General features: G+C 44.9%; 1 protein-coding gene across 3 annotated transcripts in view; it reads right to left on the reverse strand.

The window, feature by feature from the left end:
• LOC114492427 (spermatid perinuclear RNA binding protein) overlaps positions 1-12,825 on the reverse strand; it is a 127,214-nt gene extending 114,389 nt beyond the window's left edge. For 2 of the 3 annotated variants that reach the window (XM_028506722.2, XM_036022191.1), the window contains exon 1: positions 12,674-12,825. The gene's annotated coding sequence lies outside the window, so the exon portion shown is untranslated. The remainder of the gene's footprint in view (positions 1-12,673) is intronic. The other variant, XM_036022192.1, reaches the window with a different exon arrangement.
• Between the last annotated feature and the right edge of the window lie 4,267 nt (positions 12,826-17,092).

The following is a 17,092-nucleotide window of genomic DNA, read 5'->3' on the forward strand; positions in this document are numbered from 1 at the left end:
AGTATATTAAAAATGTCACTAAATTGTTCAGTTTAAAGTGGTTAATCTAAAAAATCAATTTTCAGATGGAATGAGGGCCGTCGCAGGTATGGCTCAGTCTGTTGGAGTGTCTCCCACAGACTGAAAGGTCATGGGTTTAATTCCCAGACAAGGCACATATGCAGGTTGTGAGTTCAACGCTGGGTCAGGGTGCATGCAAGGCCGCCACCAATCAAGGTTTCTCTCTCTTTCTCTCTTCCCTCTCTTCCCTCCCCCACCCTCTTCTCTCTCTAAAAGCAATGGAGAGATGCTCTCGGGTGAGGATAAAAAAATAAAAATAAAAGAAGGAATGAGGAAAAAATATCCTAATTGTTTCTACTGAACATCATTTGGTGCCAGCAATGTGACCAGTCAAACTGAGTTTATTCAAAGTTTTCAAAGTTTTAAGAAAACAGCCTGACATGGTGGAAGGCATCCAAGCCTGGAGGTCAAGATACCCACATTTCACATCCCAACTCTGCCACTAGTTAGGTGTGTTATTTTGGATAAATCCCTCAACTACTCTAGGTATTCCTTAAACTCTACAACTATCAAAGACCAAAGCAGGGCCAAAAGATTCTGACAGGTTCCTCACAAGTTTAAGATGTTATACTTTATATTCTTTGCAAACTAATTTATGTGGCAATAAAACTGCATAGATTAAAAAACATTTTTTACTACAGTATATGCTAAAGCTGACAAACGAAACACCACCACACCTCCAGTGAGCTGAAAATAAAAGTTATCCTAAAATGGAAAATTTTCTTGTTTCAAGGTAACTGCTCCTACTGCTGTTTACTGGAAACAAAAAACAGACCCTATAATGTCAGTGCAAAAATCATTCACTGACATTATGAGCTAAGTACAAAGAAAAAGACTTTGTCAGAGATAACTAATGTGGTTAAGTTCAAGGTCACTATTCTAAACCAAGCTGGTGAGAACTATAAAATTTTAACTAATAAACTAAGTGTCTTTTTATTCAACTATTTAAAAAGCATTAAATGTAAAAATAAATATAATGCATCATTAGATAGCCTATACATAAAAATTACATACATTAATCAACATAATTTTGCAAATAATCTTTAGGTTAAAAACTTCTGCTACAAGGCACTAAACAGTATATATGAATCCAAAACAACCTTAATCTATTCTTGAATTTGTCTGGAATAGAAGGTAAATCCTCTGATATCTTCTGGCACTTTGTTTAGTGCAAGTTGTTAAATGTTTTGGCAACAAACACCTTAACTACCATTAATTAGGGTAGAAGGTTTGTCTTCCTCCAATGTGCCTCTAAGTCCTAAGGGGCAAAAGAAAGTATGGCATGATTACAGTGACCTCAACCGTGATGAAGGTGACTAGATGGGACTCTGATCTATCAGTTTCAAGAAATAAGACAGACGGTGCTTAGCTATCCATAGCCAATGGGCAGCTCAAAGGATAACACTTAAGTTGTATCAAGCTGCTGAGAACACATGAAGGGCTTTACAATGCAGAGCAATTTATCTAACAAATTTAGTAAAACAAGTGGAACCACTTACAAACCAAAAGAAAAGTTTGGATGCCTTATCGGAAGTTTCCCAAATCAACTGTCTAGATTCAGACCTCGTTAATAGAGTTGGCAATTAAGTCTCACTTCTTCTGAGAGTCAGCTGTATGAAGGCATGAAGCCACAGATGCTCAACCTTTCCAAAAAATTCCTGATTTTCTCTTCATTAGAACAAGCATCACCTGGATGTCACCACCACACTTGCAAACTCAGTATCAAAACTAAACTAAACTTGCTCTGACTGGGATAGGTCAGGTTGGCTGGGCATTGTCCCACAAAGCGAAAGGTTGTTGGTTCAATTCCCAAGTCAGGGCACAGGCCTAGGTTACAGGCCAGTCCCCAGTCAGGGCATGTGCAAGAAGCAACCAATCGATATTTCTCTCCCTCTCTTTCTCCCTTTCTCCCTCCCTTCCCCTCTCTCTGAGAATAAATAAATAAAATCTATTTATCTGCCTCTCAACCCCAATTCTCTTGGGTTCCCCAGGTGCCTGATGGACTAGGCTTGAAACCTAGTAGATTTGTTGCTCACAATAAGTTACCAAGTTTCATTAGTTCCAAGGTATCCTTTCTATACCCATTTCTACTACCTTTATCACTTTTTTCTCAAACTATTCAACATAATCAGTGTATTCATTTCAGCTTCTCTTTTTACACAAAGTTGTAGAATTCATAGATAGCCCTAATAATGTCATCCCTACACTTTTGCTCAAAAACCTTTCACAGAAGCCTCACTGTTGACAGACCCAAGTTTGAATTCCTCATTCTGACATTCAAGGCCCTCCATCAGTGGTTCCAACATTCCTCTGCAAACTTACACTCTACCAAGGCCGTTCACGTTCCCTTCCTTTAACTAAGTGAACCACTTGTTCTTTCCCACAGCAATCTTGAGCATTCTTACTTTGCTAAGGCATTTCTATCCCCTCCATATGGAGTTCTCTTCCCCATTTTCTCAGCGTCTAATCCCACTTATTCTCTCTGGCTCAGGACAGATATCACAATCCACATTCTCTCTGAAGTCTCTTCCTTAGTATCCTTACCTGGAAATAATTTCTTGCTCTTCTGACTTCCTAGACCATTTTATCTCTTAAGTACTTGCATACATAATTTATAAATATAAGTATATTTATATATACACATATGTATATAAGTACTTACATCTACTTATAAATATGTAAATATCTATGTGTATATATGTAGGTAAATATATTACCTACATATATATGTAAGTAGCTAAGAGATTTTATACACACACACAACACCCCAAAAGCTGGAACTATCTTCTGGAGGGTGGGCCCCTAGTAGACCAGGCTTCCCCCACTAGGTGAGTGTCCTAGGAATGCATTCCTATCAACGCACCAGCTGACGATGCTGTGAGAGGCTGCACTGGGCTTGAGTGAATTTTTCCGTAAGACTCTTTCTACGTGTTTGCCCATTTCATGACAGGTGATTTATGAGTGCACCGGCCCACACTGAGCTGAGCGTTCGGCAGGTTTTGACCAAAAACGGCATGACCCCTGTTCCCCCACCCTCCCTATTCACCAGATCACACTCAAGCAACTTTTGTTTCCCCAGATGAAAGGAGTCCTCAAAGGGAAACATTTTGCCACTGAGGTGAAACAAAAAAACAGAAGCACTAAAAGGCATCAAAATCAGTGAGTTCAAACAATGTTGTGAGCAGGGGAAAAACATCTCGATAGGTATATTGCAGCAAATGGAGAATACTTTGAAGGTGCCTGAAGTTTAAACATATAAGAATAAATGCACAATTTTTTTATAAATAACTTCCTTTTTTGGGGGGGAGGTATGTGTATGTGTACCTCCATCCATCACTTCCCGACAGACTGTAAGCTCTTAAAGGCCAGGGTCTATGTATACTTTATCTGTATCCTTCAATGAAGCATAGATTATGCACAGTACATAAGGACTCAAACTCATGGTGAAAAATTAATAATAAAGCCTATCAGAAGTCTTAAGAAAAGATACTCATGAAGGGAAACAGGAACAAATACACCACAGACTTAAAGGTGCATAGTATTCTCTATCAAAACACTACAGCTATTGCATCCTTTACAGAGCAACAGACTACAACTAACAAAAGAACAACTCATTCAACAAATATGCAAGTGCCTACTTAGTATCAGGCACAGAATACAAAACCAACATTAATCCTTGCCTTAATGGAGCTTATACTCTAGTAAGGGGAAAAAGGCACTACACAAAATAAAACAGCAAAATATAAGACAAATGGTTTAGACGGTATGGAGAAGAGGAGGGTGGAAAAGGGAGCCCGGGGAAGGGCCGACAAAGGAGGAGCTGCCCTTTCAATAAGGTGGTGGGGGAAGGCCTCCCTGGAAAGAGGAGATATGCGCAAAGATCTAAAGAAGATGGAGCCACACAGATCTGAGACACAGCATCCTCAGGCGGGGCAAAGAGCAAATGCAAGAGACTTGAGACAGGAATATGCCTGACATGTTAAGAAACAGCAAGGCGGCCACTGTGGCCAGAATGGACTAAGCGAAAAGCTAAGAATAATGAGGTCAGAGAGGGAAAAAAGGGACCCAAGCACGTTAGGACTTTGACAGACTTGGCCTTTTACTCTAAGCAAGATGAGGTATCATTGGAGAGTTCTGACCATGGGGACAAAAACCTGACTTACCTTTTTAAAGGACCACTCCTGCTATAGTACTCAGAACAGATTGTGATTCTGTTCACAAAAGCAAAAAAGGTTACTTTAATAACTCAGAAGAGCTCGTGGAAACTTAAATCACTAAAGGTGATAAAAAGTGATCAGAGTCTGGTTATATTTTGATGACAGAACTGGCAAGACGTCCTGATGGCTCAGATGTGGTGTGTGAAAGAGAGTCAGGCATGATTCCAAGTTCTGGATGAGCAAGTGGAAAGATGGAGGAAGATGCTATTTACTGTTTACTAAGATGTGGAAGACTACAAGACAGGCAGAGGGAAGATGGGGCAGGGTAAAGATCAGAAGTTTGGTTTGGGGAGAAGTTCAGTTTGAGATGCCAATAAAATATATAATCTGAATATACAGTAGGACATATGAGCCTGGAGTCTCAGAGATAAAAATTTGGGAGTCATCAGCACATACATGGTATTGAAATCTGTGAGATGAGACAGGACCACCGAGAGAATGAGAATGAAGAGCAGAGATCCCATGGGATGGTCCAGGATTAAAAGGGAGGAGTAATGAGGAAGAACCAAAGGAGACTGAGGAGAAGACAAGGAAGTAGGAGGAAAAGCAGCAGAGTGTGGTGTCCTAGAAACCACAGCAGGAAAGTATTTCAAGGAAGGAGGCATCCACTGCCACAGATGCTGTCAATAGGTCAAGTAAGAATTAAACTTTGTGGTTCTGATGAGAGCACTCTTCGTAGAGGGATGGGGTTGAAAGTCTCATTAGAATAGGTTCAGAAGAGAAAGGGAGAACTGAAGATGACTAGAAACAGCTTTTTCAAGAAGGTGAAAAACTGGATTGTAGCTGGAAAAGACGGTGTGGTCAAGAAAGGGTTTAAAAAAAAAAACCAGACTCATGCTGATTGAAATGGGACAGTAGACAGCAGCATAACGTTGCAGGACAAGGGGGAGAATGGATATGATTTTAACTGTTATATTGTAGAACTTAGAAATCAACTGGCCTAATGAAGAGAAATTTCACTAGGTTAGTGGGCAATGATTCCAGAGTAATGTTACTCTTTATGATACTAAAGAAGGGAGGAGGGCAGCCCATAGTTCTTATTCACATGCCTTAGAAGGCTCAGAAGACAGGCTGGGTCATTTACTGAGAATCTTCATGTTAAGCATTTTATATATTATTTCATTTAAGCTCAAAATAAATTCATAAGGTATCATCTTTATGTTACAGATAAGAAACCAGAAGCTCAGCAAGAGCCAGTAATTTGATTAAGACACAAACCTGATGAGTTGTAGAGCTGTTTCAAACACAGCTCCTCTGAGGATTAGAAAAATTGTTCATTGTCGGGGGGTAAAAGTTATTTTTTAGGTTCTTATCTGTTAGAAATACATATTGAAGTATTTATGGATGAAAGTATATGATGCCCAAGATTTGCTGTTAATATTCCAGCAAAGACAAAAAGTAACTGTAAGCAAGGAACAGATAAAATAGCCAAGTGCTGGTAACTGCTGTGGAGTTGACAGGTATGTGAAAGTTTACTGTACCATTTCTGTTTTAAGCACATTTGAAAATGCAATGATAAAAAATAAAAACCCAGGTCCTTATAAGTTCAATTACTTCAAAGCCTACACTTAATTTCTGCTCAATCCTCCCTTTAAAAAAAATGTTATGTGCTTCACAATTTACAATTTTCTTATCTTCTTTAATCCTCCCTATAACTCTGTATATTAGAGGTTTTATTCCAATTTTACACGAGGAAGGAGAGATCTACAACTAGTAAACAGTAGAATCAGAGCTCCAAGAAGCCAGGTCTTCTAGTGTCAAAACATTCTTCTACTACGCAATACAGAGACCAAGGTTACACAGGGTCATCTCTGGGCATACCTATAAAGAGACTCTTTCCTCAGAATTTTTGCTATTGAGTAACCCTAGGACCAAATTTCATAGGAAGGACAGGCTTTTTTCCAGTCTGTCTTTGAAATGACTTGTACGTACTCAATAGCTCAACTCAAAGAGGCAGGTTTCAAATGTGCCCAGCCATCAACCTACCTTGCCACATTCAGGGACTAACGAGTACTTGAGATACAACTTCTGAAGGGGTGTTCTGAAAGCCTGCATAACTCTGGTCTGGAGTCAAGTCTTTGTGCCTCCATTTCTCCAAATGTAAAACTCTGTTATCCCCCTACATTACATAGCTGTCATAGTGACTGAAGTTCCGGTATGTGAACCCTGAGCTGTAGCAATAAAGAACACTACTAAACAATAATATCGACTAATTTCAAAAGCCAATTTTGTCTAGTTCCACATTACCACAAAGCTGGCATATCAGAAAGCATGAGTTAATACTTTTAAAGATACCATGTTTTTAAAAGCCTCATCACTAATATGTTTGAAATTTGTTCTTCCATGCCAACCTTGACATTAAAAGCTTATTTACAGCTTACTCCAAAAACTGAAAATACGCGTACTAAGGGCTCCAGATGTTTATACTCGCCAGCTGCTAACCTACATTATCAAAGTTGCAACACCTTTCTCCCCTACTTCACCAGCTTTCCTTGACTAAAACTAAGTTGTCTAAAGTCACTTAATTAAGAGCTACCCAGTCAGTATCTAATACTTCCTTAAGTTAAAATGCTCTTTGCCTAAGCTGTACAAAAGCCTACGATTACTTGCAATGTTTGAGGAATTTCAGACTTACTTGGAATTAGAAACATCGTAAGAATGAACTGCCTCCATCTTAACTTTTTTAAAAACAAACCACTTCTTTATCAGATCACCTTTCCAGCTGTCTTAAAATGTACTGCTTTTCATTTAGGCTGACTGAACACAGGTGATCAAAGTTATAGACTTCATTTTCACATTAAGGGCCTATCTACCTACAGAATGATCTATTCTTCACTCAATATATATATATACACACATATATATTGAGCCCTACTAAGAAATCTTAGGTCTGGCACATAACACACCTTTAAGCCTAAAGTCAGTGCATGTTTGCTGGATGAAACTGGCAAAACAGGTTAAAAAGCATACTTTAAAACACTTTCTTTTATGTCAATAGCATTAATATGGTTAAATTCAATTCATAAACAAAATGTTGATCTGCTCAATAGCATATTGTGAAAAGCTCTGGCACCTGGAAAACTGCAAAGAACAGGAGATTCTGCAGGTGCAGTAAGAAACTACAGCTTACCCATGACCCAGAAACACCTCAGGATTTGTTACACAACCTGCTGCAGAATTCTCACTTTTCAAATGGAAATGAACCATGAAGTCACACAATGCAATCCTGTGACTTTATCACTGATATAATCACCTGTGCCCTTTTGAAGTGTGCTAAAGTTAACAAAAGCAGACGTTCCACATAGTGTTAGTTATGTCAGAAGTTAAGAGAATTTGAATATGAAATAACTAAAATTTAGGACTGCTTCATTCATCAGCAACACATATATATACTGTCTTTTGTGAAAACGACACCATACTTCTCAAAAATGAAACACGTGACCCTCAGGACAAGAAAAACTCAAACCAGGCACGAGAGTGACCAATGAGGTCATCTGGTCACCTCACTGTTCAACACAAGACCTAAAAGTTAAAGATCTGCAGAGCTTTCTGGCTCGAACACTTAAATATTTTTATTAAATAAATATTTTAACACCATTAATCGGGGCTCATTATTCCTTTCTGTTTTGATTGACACAAATTTAACTTACATCTCTCAATAAACAGTTTTACAAAATTAGACTGTATTACAAAGCCTCTCATAACTACCTGTCAGAAAGTTTTTCCACAGCTAAACAAATTTTCAAAACAATCCAGTTTTCCAATAAGCAGAATGAAAAGCAGAAGAGCAGGGAGATGGGTAATGGTGTCCACAACGTGTTCTGTAGGAGTACGTAGATCAGCTGGCACAGAAAAACTATCAGGGCAGTGTGTTACCAAGCTCAAGCAAAATAGTATCTAATAGAGCAACTAACTGTTTACATTTTTGCAGTATCTATCGTCACCAGCATCTGGAGGCTCTTTACAACTAATAAACCAAACAACAACATTTAAAAAACATTTAAAATTCATTCCCCCTTAAATAGAGCACAGCCTGTCAATGGGCTTGCAAATATCAAATAGATGAGTAATATTTAACAACTAAAACTTAACAAGGGAAAAAAGCATTCAATATATCTGAAGAAGGGGGCTTAATGTCACTAGAAGGGATAGCGGTTTTTCTGTTCTAGTCATTCAGAATTAATCACTTTTCTGCAAAATACACAGAAAAATATATCGTGTTTATTATGCCTGACTTAACAACTGAATTCACTAAGTGATAGAAATACTTTGTCTCTGGAAATTCAGGCTTAGAAATAATCTTGGGCTACAGCTAGAACCCAGAATGTCTGTCACAAGCTTCTGCTCTACACAAGAACTGAAAGACAACAGTCGGCTGCAGAAATGAGCAAGGAAAGGTAAGCAGACAGTAGAGGAAAGAATGAACAAACTTCAATTCACAGGCATCTCTGATAGTCACACAAGTTCCACCTCTATCCAAGTTCCTCGCTACAAATTAACCTATTTAATGTCAAAATCTGAAGTACTAATTATTTGACCAGGTTTAAAGGAAAAAAAGAGACTAAAGAAGTAACATCTCTTCTCCATTTTTACATAGTTCTAATCTACCTGAAAGACTTAAACTTGTTTTATATAAACCATCTCAGTTCTCATGGGAGGTAGATAGAGAGTCAGGTTTCTGGAGGAGAAACAAGCACAAAGGGATTAAGTATCTTGTCCAGCAAGCATCAGTGAAAATAAAACCAGACCCAATTATTTAGCCTACAAAATCTAAATAACCTTCTTTCCTTGGTTCATAAACTTAGCATAGTATTTTGAAGTGCCTACAACTATCTCAAACCACAGAACTTCACAGAACAATACATATGATCAGAACATTATGCCAGAATTGAGTATTCTGAGGAAGAAAGTATTGCTTGCCCGAAATCATTAAAATGAACACAATGAACTTAAAACACACAAGAGAAAACAAAAGCCACACTGGACAGAATTTTCAAAGGTCACTCTATTCATCTCATATCCAACTACTCAAATTCTCTGCCAGGGAGCCAAAGGGGTCAGACCAGACGTGCTACTTGTAATTATATTTGTTACATATGTCAAATCGCAAAATACTGCTAAGAGTTTCAGACGAGACTGGGCGCATTCAGGGTGGTATGGCCCTAGACTACTGCTAAGAGTTTCAGTCAAAGGCATATTATACCCTAAAAGCTTTTCCCTCCAAAAATGAAATCTTACAGCAGTGCCTTCACAGTATTGTTTTGCTGCCTTCATAATACACTTCAAATTTGCATTTCAAAAATTATTAGCTTCCAGTTTATTTTGTATTTATATTTTCAAATTACTTAAAATGTGCTATTCTGCTCAGCCCTCATTAGGTTTAGACAAGATTCCCACTTACACTCAAACTTATTATTTGAACATACTTATAATGGCTGCATTAAAATACTTCCTAAATTAACAAAAGAAAGCTAATCAACCCAGAAAGCTTTCCAATGCACCAAAGCAGACCTTTTATTTGAAACGTACTAGGTACCACATTACACTACTTGAAGTTATTTCTACAACATGATAATTTTTTTTGCAAAATCTGACAAGACTGAATTTTCAACTGTCAAAGGGGAAATCATTTTCCAAGATTCTAAAAACCCCTAGAATCAAAGTCTCAAAGCAGCTCCTTAATCCTTCCAAACCTCAAAGAATCTAACACAAGCCACACAACACTGATTGAGATCTGCATTGAAAAGTCTGTGCTCAAACCCTTAAGGGTTATTTCCTATGTGTTTGGCAAGCTGATGGCCCTATGTCGACACAACCCCAGATGAGTCTTTCCTCAATAAAGCTAACACTACACTCCCAACTCAAATCAAAATACCAGAAAATCCAAAAGCCTCCAACTAAATTTTACTTGAACTATTTGGGGAAAAAAGCTGACATCCCAAGATCAGCTATTCACATCCTGAAGGAAAGTTCCTGCCACTTCTGGGTGCTGGATGTGTTGATTACCGGTGTCTGCCTCTAGAACAGGACTCAGATATTACATCACGCAATGTCTGAAAACTGCCCTGTTACCCAAAAAGCACCAGGATATCTGAGACACTGCACCAAGGTATCCACCCTTCCTCCCTAATACACAGCCCCTGAATGTTCCTGATGTGACAGGGGCCCTGCTCTGTTGCAGTATCGTCACAAAACCACCTGCCCCACACCTGGGGCAATCCTATTTCCATTCACACTCAGCGTACTCCTGCTGACCCTGCCTGCCTCTTCTATCTGCTCACTCATCAAGCCAATGTGCTAGTACAATACCCCACCACCCACCTCCTCCAAACTCAGGAATGCGTCCTCAGCCCTCCCTTATCCCTTCCTCATCCACTGGGTCCTGGAAGGGAAACCAGGCTTCATGATCTCCCTGATCCCAGAAGCATGAACTTTCAGATACCGTACAAAAATTAATGTCCTCCGTATTCCATTACCGTCATTCCACGATCCACACTCTCCAGTTTCTCTAAACCTACAATTTAATCCCCTCCCTTCAGATTTTTTCCCAACTTCTGCACTCTGCCCTTTATTATACTTCCAGCAACCTGAATGTTGGCCTCTTTAATCTCCAAGTTTTCCAATCTCTCCCCCACTTCAGCACCCTGCTCCTTCCCCACTTTAAGCAACCTGTTTTCCTAATTCTCTTCACCTGCACAGTCATTGCTGCCCTTCACCTGGGGATCCTACTTCCCCCACCCCCACCCCCCTACTCAACAGACAACCTATCCCGCTCTAGCCACAGACGGACCCACACACCTCTCTACCTCGCCCCTCCCTTAGCCCCTTACAGGTACCATGCATTCCTCTACATCCTGTGCCCCCACGTATCTCGTCTCCCTCCCTCCCTTCCCTCCGCTCCTGCCGGCCCGCTCGCCTCTACCAGACAAAATCCCGCACCCCAAACCACCCCAAACCGGCGCTTCGCTCCCTCCGCATGCCGTCCTCCAGACCCGTGCACCTTCCCCCGCAACCTGCCCCACTGCCGCCCTCCGCCGATTTCCTTACACACACACCACCCCGCTCTCCCTCCCCAACTCCCCCCACGCCTCCCGCTCAGAAACTCTTCCTTCCACCTGTCCCCACGGCTCACCTGCCGCTCCAAGAACATCACCCCGGCCCCTCTGCCCTCCATCTCACGCACGCTCCACCTGCCCCCGCCGACGACCCCAACTCCAAAGTCCCCCTCTTCTGCTCCCGGGACCCCCCTCCACCCTCCCTCCAGCGAGGACATCCTCCACGTCAGCCGCTCGTCCTGCTGCTGCGTGCCAGCGTCCTCCTCACCTTCGGCCCACACGCCGTCCTCCCTCCGCCCCATCACCTGCCCCACCGTCCCCACTTCCCTCCCAAACTCCTCAAACTCCGGCCGCTCCCCGTCCCCGTCCCCTCCCAGCACCTCCCCAGACGGGCACCTGCCCCGTCCCCCCACGGGGTGCCCGGTCCGTCCCCGGCCGCCCAGCGCCCCGCCGCCCTCCGGGCTCCCCGCACGCCTCCCCCCGGGGCTGCCGAAGCCTCCGGGCCTACCTCGCACACGCCTCCTCCCCAGCGCCCTCGGCGGCCGCACCACCGCGGGGCGACCCCTCGCACCCGCCCTCCCTCCTCCCCTTCCCCGCTGCCCCGGCCCCTGCGCGGACCCCTCCTCGGCACTCCCCGCGCGCCCGCCCGCCCGCCCGCCCGGTGGGCTCCGCCGCACCTGCCCCCACCCCTGCCCTTCACGCGCAGCCCGGGGCCGGGACGTCCGCGTCTCCCACTCCCGGGGCCGCGAATCCCCAGCCTCCCCTCCGCGTCACGCCCGCCCGGCCCAGCCCGACCCCCGGGCGCGGCCCCCGCCCGCCGGGACGCCCTCCGTCCCTCGCGCACACGCCCGGCCCCGCGGGCGCCCCGGCCCGGCCGAAGGCCCTCGCGCTCGCGGGACGCCCCGCACCCCGCGTCCCCCGCAGCCCCGACCGCGCCCCCGTGCGCCCCCGCCCGCCGCGCCCCGGGCCCCGTCCCCAACGCCCTCCAGCACCTGCCCCGCGCTCGCTCTCTCGCCCAGGCCCCCGCGCCGGCGCCCCGCACGGTCCACACCCTCCCCTCGCGGGGGCCGGCGCCCCGTCCCCACGAAGGTGAGGGAGGCTGCCCGCTGCCCTTGTGCGAGGCGGCCGGGGCGCCGCGGCGGCGGCGGCGGCCACAATGCCGGAGCCCCGGGGGCCGGGATCGCTCGGCTCCCCGGCCGCCGCCGCCGCTGCTAAGGACGCACAACAAACAATGCGGGGCCCGGGCCGGCTCCGCCAACCGCCTCAACCGCCGCCTTAACCGCCGCCCGCCCGCCCGGGACGGCCCGCCGCGCAGGCGCCTGCCCCGCCGCCGCAGCCTACCCGCGCCGCCGCGCTCTGCCCGAGCCCGGTCCCCGCTCCCGCTCCGCCGCCGCCGCCACCTCGTCAGCCCGCGTCTCCAGCTCCTCAACCCAGCGGCGGCGGCTGCGGCGACTGCTGCCCTGGTGGCGCTCGCGGCTCCGGTCTCCTCTTCGGCGGCAGCGGCGGCGGGCACGTGACGCCGCCGAGCGCGCCCATTGGCCGGGCCGGGGGGCGGGCCCCGCGGCTGCTGGGGAACGGAAAGCCCGCCCCCTCGCTCGCCGCGCGCCCCCTCCACGCGCACTCTGCCGCACCTGAGAGCACCGGCCAGCGCCCGCTGCCACGGTGCCGCGCCGCCGCCTGCGCCAACTGCGCACCTGGGGACGCGCAGGGAGCACACGCTGATGGCGGCTGCATGCACCTGTGAGTGGACGCTTACGTAAACTGCGTCCCCGCCTTCCTCCCTGCGCCAGGCCCCCGCCCGCTGCAGCACCTGAGCCCCGCTGCGCTAGCGGCGTAGCTGCTGCGGAGCGGTGACGAGCTGCGCAGGGAAGCGAGCGAAAAGCACGGAAACTTCGTAACTTCTGAATCTGGGAGCGGCTCCCGGCCGCCGCGGCGAACCGGTTCCAAGTCCCTACTTCCCAGAGCGGGATGCCCCCCCAACCCCAGCGGCTATGCAAACGGAGCAGGTGCCACAGTGCCTCCCCAGGTGGAGGAGGGGAGGCCAATGGCTTTTGACTTGTTGAAAGGTTGGATCCCAGCCTCCGCCCCTCTTACACTTACCAGCTGTGTGACCTTGACCAATTACAGAACCACTCTGATCCTCAGTTTCTTCGTCGGGGAAACTGAGACAATGATCCCAGTTTAAGAGCTGTTGAAGAGACGACAATAGGTATGAATTCTCCTAGCGCACAGCAGCCGCTGAAAAGAAGTTGCAGCTTACTCAGTAACCACCTCTCCTTCCTTCCCGAACGGAGCCCCCACCCCCCACCCCGCATTGAGTTTGGGACCAGGGCCTCTCTGACCTCTTTATAGTTGGATCAGACTTTGGCTGATCACTACCAGGCGGTTCTGAGGAAGATAGGAAGACTCGCTCTTTATTTACAGAGTCACTAGCCAGCACATTCTTGGCACCTAACATTCTGCCAGTTCAGCCTTTACTGAGTACCTGCTGTATGCCAGGTGCTGTGCTGGGTGCTAGGATACAAGAGTGGTTGAGACAAGTCCTTGCCCTAAAGGAATTCCCAGCCTGGGGCAGAAATGACCTGACCACACAGTGTTGGGAGAGCTGGGGGTCGGGGAGGGATCTCCAAGAACAACCCACTCCAGGCCCCTTCCTCTCTTTCTAACACACCAGATTCAAATATTTTAACACCTCTGCTCCATTCACAGAATAGAGTGTAAACACCCTAACTCAACTTACAAAGCTTTGGTGATCTGGCCTTAAGTTTAAAGGTGCCCACCTTTCCCTTTGCCCCTCCTTCAGGCCATTTTAAACCCTGCAGCTGCACAGAACTTCAGAACTGTAGTTGCTGGAGTGCCCAGGTCTGTAACATTTCTGAGCCTTCTGAGCCTCCTGAGCCCCAAATCCCTTTCTACACCCTCTCCTCACCTCCCACCACCCACACTTTTAACACTCCTAAAAAAGTCCTTGGGGTTCTTATCAGTCAACTCGGAACATTCTCAGGAGCTCCTTGACTGCCTCAGACACCGTCTGAAAACTCCCTTTGCTTTGCACATAGCCCATTAAACCATGTGCTCTGTGGTGCAACATTGTAATTGTTCAGCTGTCTGTCTCCTCCCTGAACTGTAAGCACCTTGAGGACAGGGTCATCTCTCACCTGAGTGGGTTAGGGGGCACTACACAAGTACATGAGATGAGATCATTAAAGTTGGGCTTTGTAGAAAGAACATGAATCTGCCAGAGGGAGGAGAGACGCCATGGAGTAAAGGTCTGGGTCCGGTGCACACCAGCTGTGGGACCTCAGAAAATCAGTCTAGGTCACAGGTTCTTCATTCATCCAGTGGGACCATAACACTGCATACCTCATAGAATTGTTACAAGCATTCAATGAGACGATATATCTCAGGCACTCAAAATTATATAAAAAAAATTTAAACAGGAAGACTGCACAGCATTAAGCATTCAATGCTATCTCTTATTCCAATATCTTTGTTGAGTTTATAACTCTAAACATCCCTGACAAAAACATGGAAATGATACAAAAGTAAAAAAAAATTAGAATTTCAAGTGCCTCTCCCTTCCTACCCAACTCCCCACTCAACTCCCTCTACCCCTAATCCCACCTCTCAGAGCATCTACTGTTAAGCTTTTCATGTCCTACAATGTATGTCCAGAGAAAGAAGAAGGTTGAAGAAAATTAGTATTTATAATGGGTATGTAATTCTTGGATTCTGCATAGAAAAAGGTTAGAAAGGAGTAATACCAATTACTACTGTTATGCCTGGAAAGTAGAATTGGGTGTGGGATTGGAGACTTTAAATATTTCTGTTTTATCTTTATTAAGACTACCTAAATGACAAAGTCTGTCCAGAAAAAGTCCAAGCATTGTTTTTGTTTTTCAAAGATTTTATTTATTTATTTTTTAGAGAGGAGAAGGGAGGTAGAAAGTGGGAGAGAAATATCAAGAGGGAGAAAGGCAATGTGGTTGTTTCTTGCACACCCCCTACAGGGGACCTGGCCTGCAACCCAGGCACGTGCCATAGACTGGGAATTGAACCAGCGACCCTTTGATTCGCAAGCCAGCACTCAACCACTGAGCCACATCAGCCAGGGCAAAAGTCCAACCGTTGTTGATACAATGAGAACGGTTTTTGCAACATTGATATAACCTGGCAGCCAAGGGAAATGGACTGAAATGCGCATGCATGAACAATGACAACTTCACTGTACTAGGTAGTGGGGATGGTGGAGACTGTTAAGTGAGCATGCATACTGTGTGGCCATCGTATTCAAAATGACTGAGTACAGCAACAAATCTGCATAAAATTTTGTGTTAAGCTTAAACATTCCTCCACAGACACTATTTGGATGATTCAGAAGGCCACAGCTATGGGCAGCTGGTGATTGGCAGTTTCATCATGACAACGCGTCCACTCATGTATCATGTCTCGTGCAGAGTTTTTGGTGAAACACCAAATCACCCAGGTGACTCAGCCTCCCTACAGCCCAGATTTGGCACCCTGTGACTTCTGGCTTTTCCCAAAACTACAATCACCTTTGAAAGGGAAGAGATTTCAGACCATCAATAAGATTCAGAAAAATATGAAGAGGCAGCTGATGGTGACTCCAACAAAGAATTCTGCAGAGTGTTTTGAACATTGGAAGAGACTCTGGGAGAACTGTGTGAGGCCCCAAGTTGCCTACTTTGAAGCGGACTGAGGCATCATTGTCCTGTGTACAATGTTTCTTGTATCTTCTTCAATAAATGTCTCTATTTTTAATATTACATGGCTAGATATTTTCTGGACAGATCTCATTGTATAATACATCTTTAAAATTTTTATTGAGGTATATTTATATATCATAAAATTCACACATTTCAAGTGTACAAGTCAAAGACTTAGTAACTTGACCAAGTAAAACATCAATATAAATCAGTTTTAGACATTTTACAAATTCCCCATAAAATCCCCCGTATCTATTTATTGTTAATCCCCATTCTCATCCCCAGCCATAGGCAACCACTAATCTACCCTCTGTCTCTCTATTTTTGCTTTTACTGGATGTATGAAATACATTTTTTTTTAAAAAATCAAATAGATGTTTTAGGGAAAAAATAATAAAAGTATCACCTCCTAATCCCACCCAGCAATAGTATCACTGTTAATATTTGTATCTATTGTTGCCAACTTTTCCTATGCAGATATATAACTTTTACAAAATGAGATTATAGTACAACTTCAGTTTTGATTTTTTTTTCACTTACAGTATAATGTAAACACACCTCTTTATGTCACCTAATACTCTTCTGCATAATGTTGTATCTTAAGAATCATTTAATCAAGCCAATCCCTTTTGTTAAATATGTGGCTCTTTTCCAGTAGTTACACCACTATAAACAGGGACATTTACAGGGAAAGGTAACAGATCCCGTAAAGCTCTGGAGCTCAGTGAGTGTTGAAATCACACCTAAACTCAAACACTGGCACTTCCTGTTCCATCCATTCATTGCACAAACATTTACAGAGAGCCTACTATGTACTAGTCCCTAGGGATCCAAAGGCAAGCAAACAGCTATGCAGCCCTACCCTCGTGGGGTGAGAGGTCAGTGGGCGAGATGTACATTAATCAAATAACCTTGAATAGCCTACAGAAAAGGGAGCAGCCAACAGCAGGAAAGGCAGGGCTGTCAAAGGTTGTCTGAGGAGTCAGAGCATGTCCTCAGCCCAGGGCTGTGTGGTTCTCACAAAAGGCACCTG

The sequence above is a fragment of the Phyllostomus discolor genome, chromosome 3, assembly GCF_004126475.2.
Source record: "Phyllostomus discolor isolate MPI-MPIP mPhyDis1 chromosome 3, mPhyDis1.pri.v3, whole genome shotgun sequence".
In the NCBI taxonomy this organism is placed as follows: Eukaryota; Metazoa; Chordata; class Mammalia; order Chiroptera; family Phyllostomidae; genus Phyllostomus; species Phyllostomus discolor.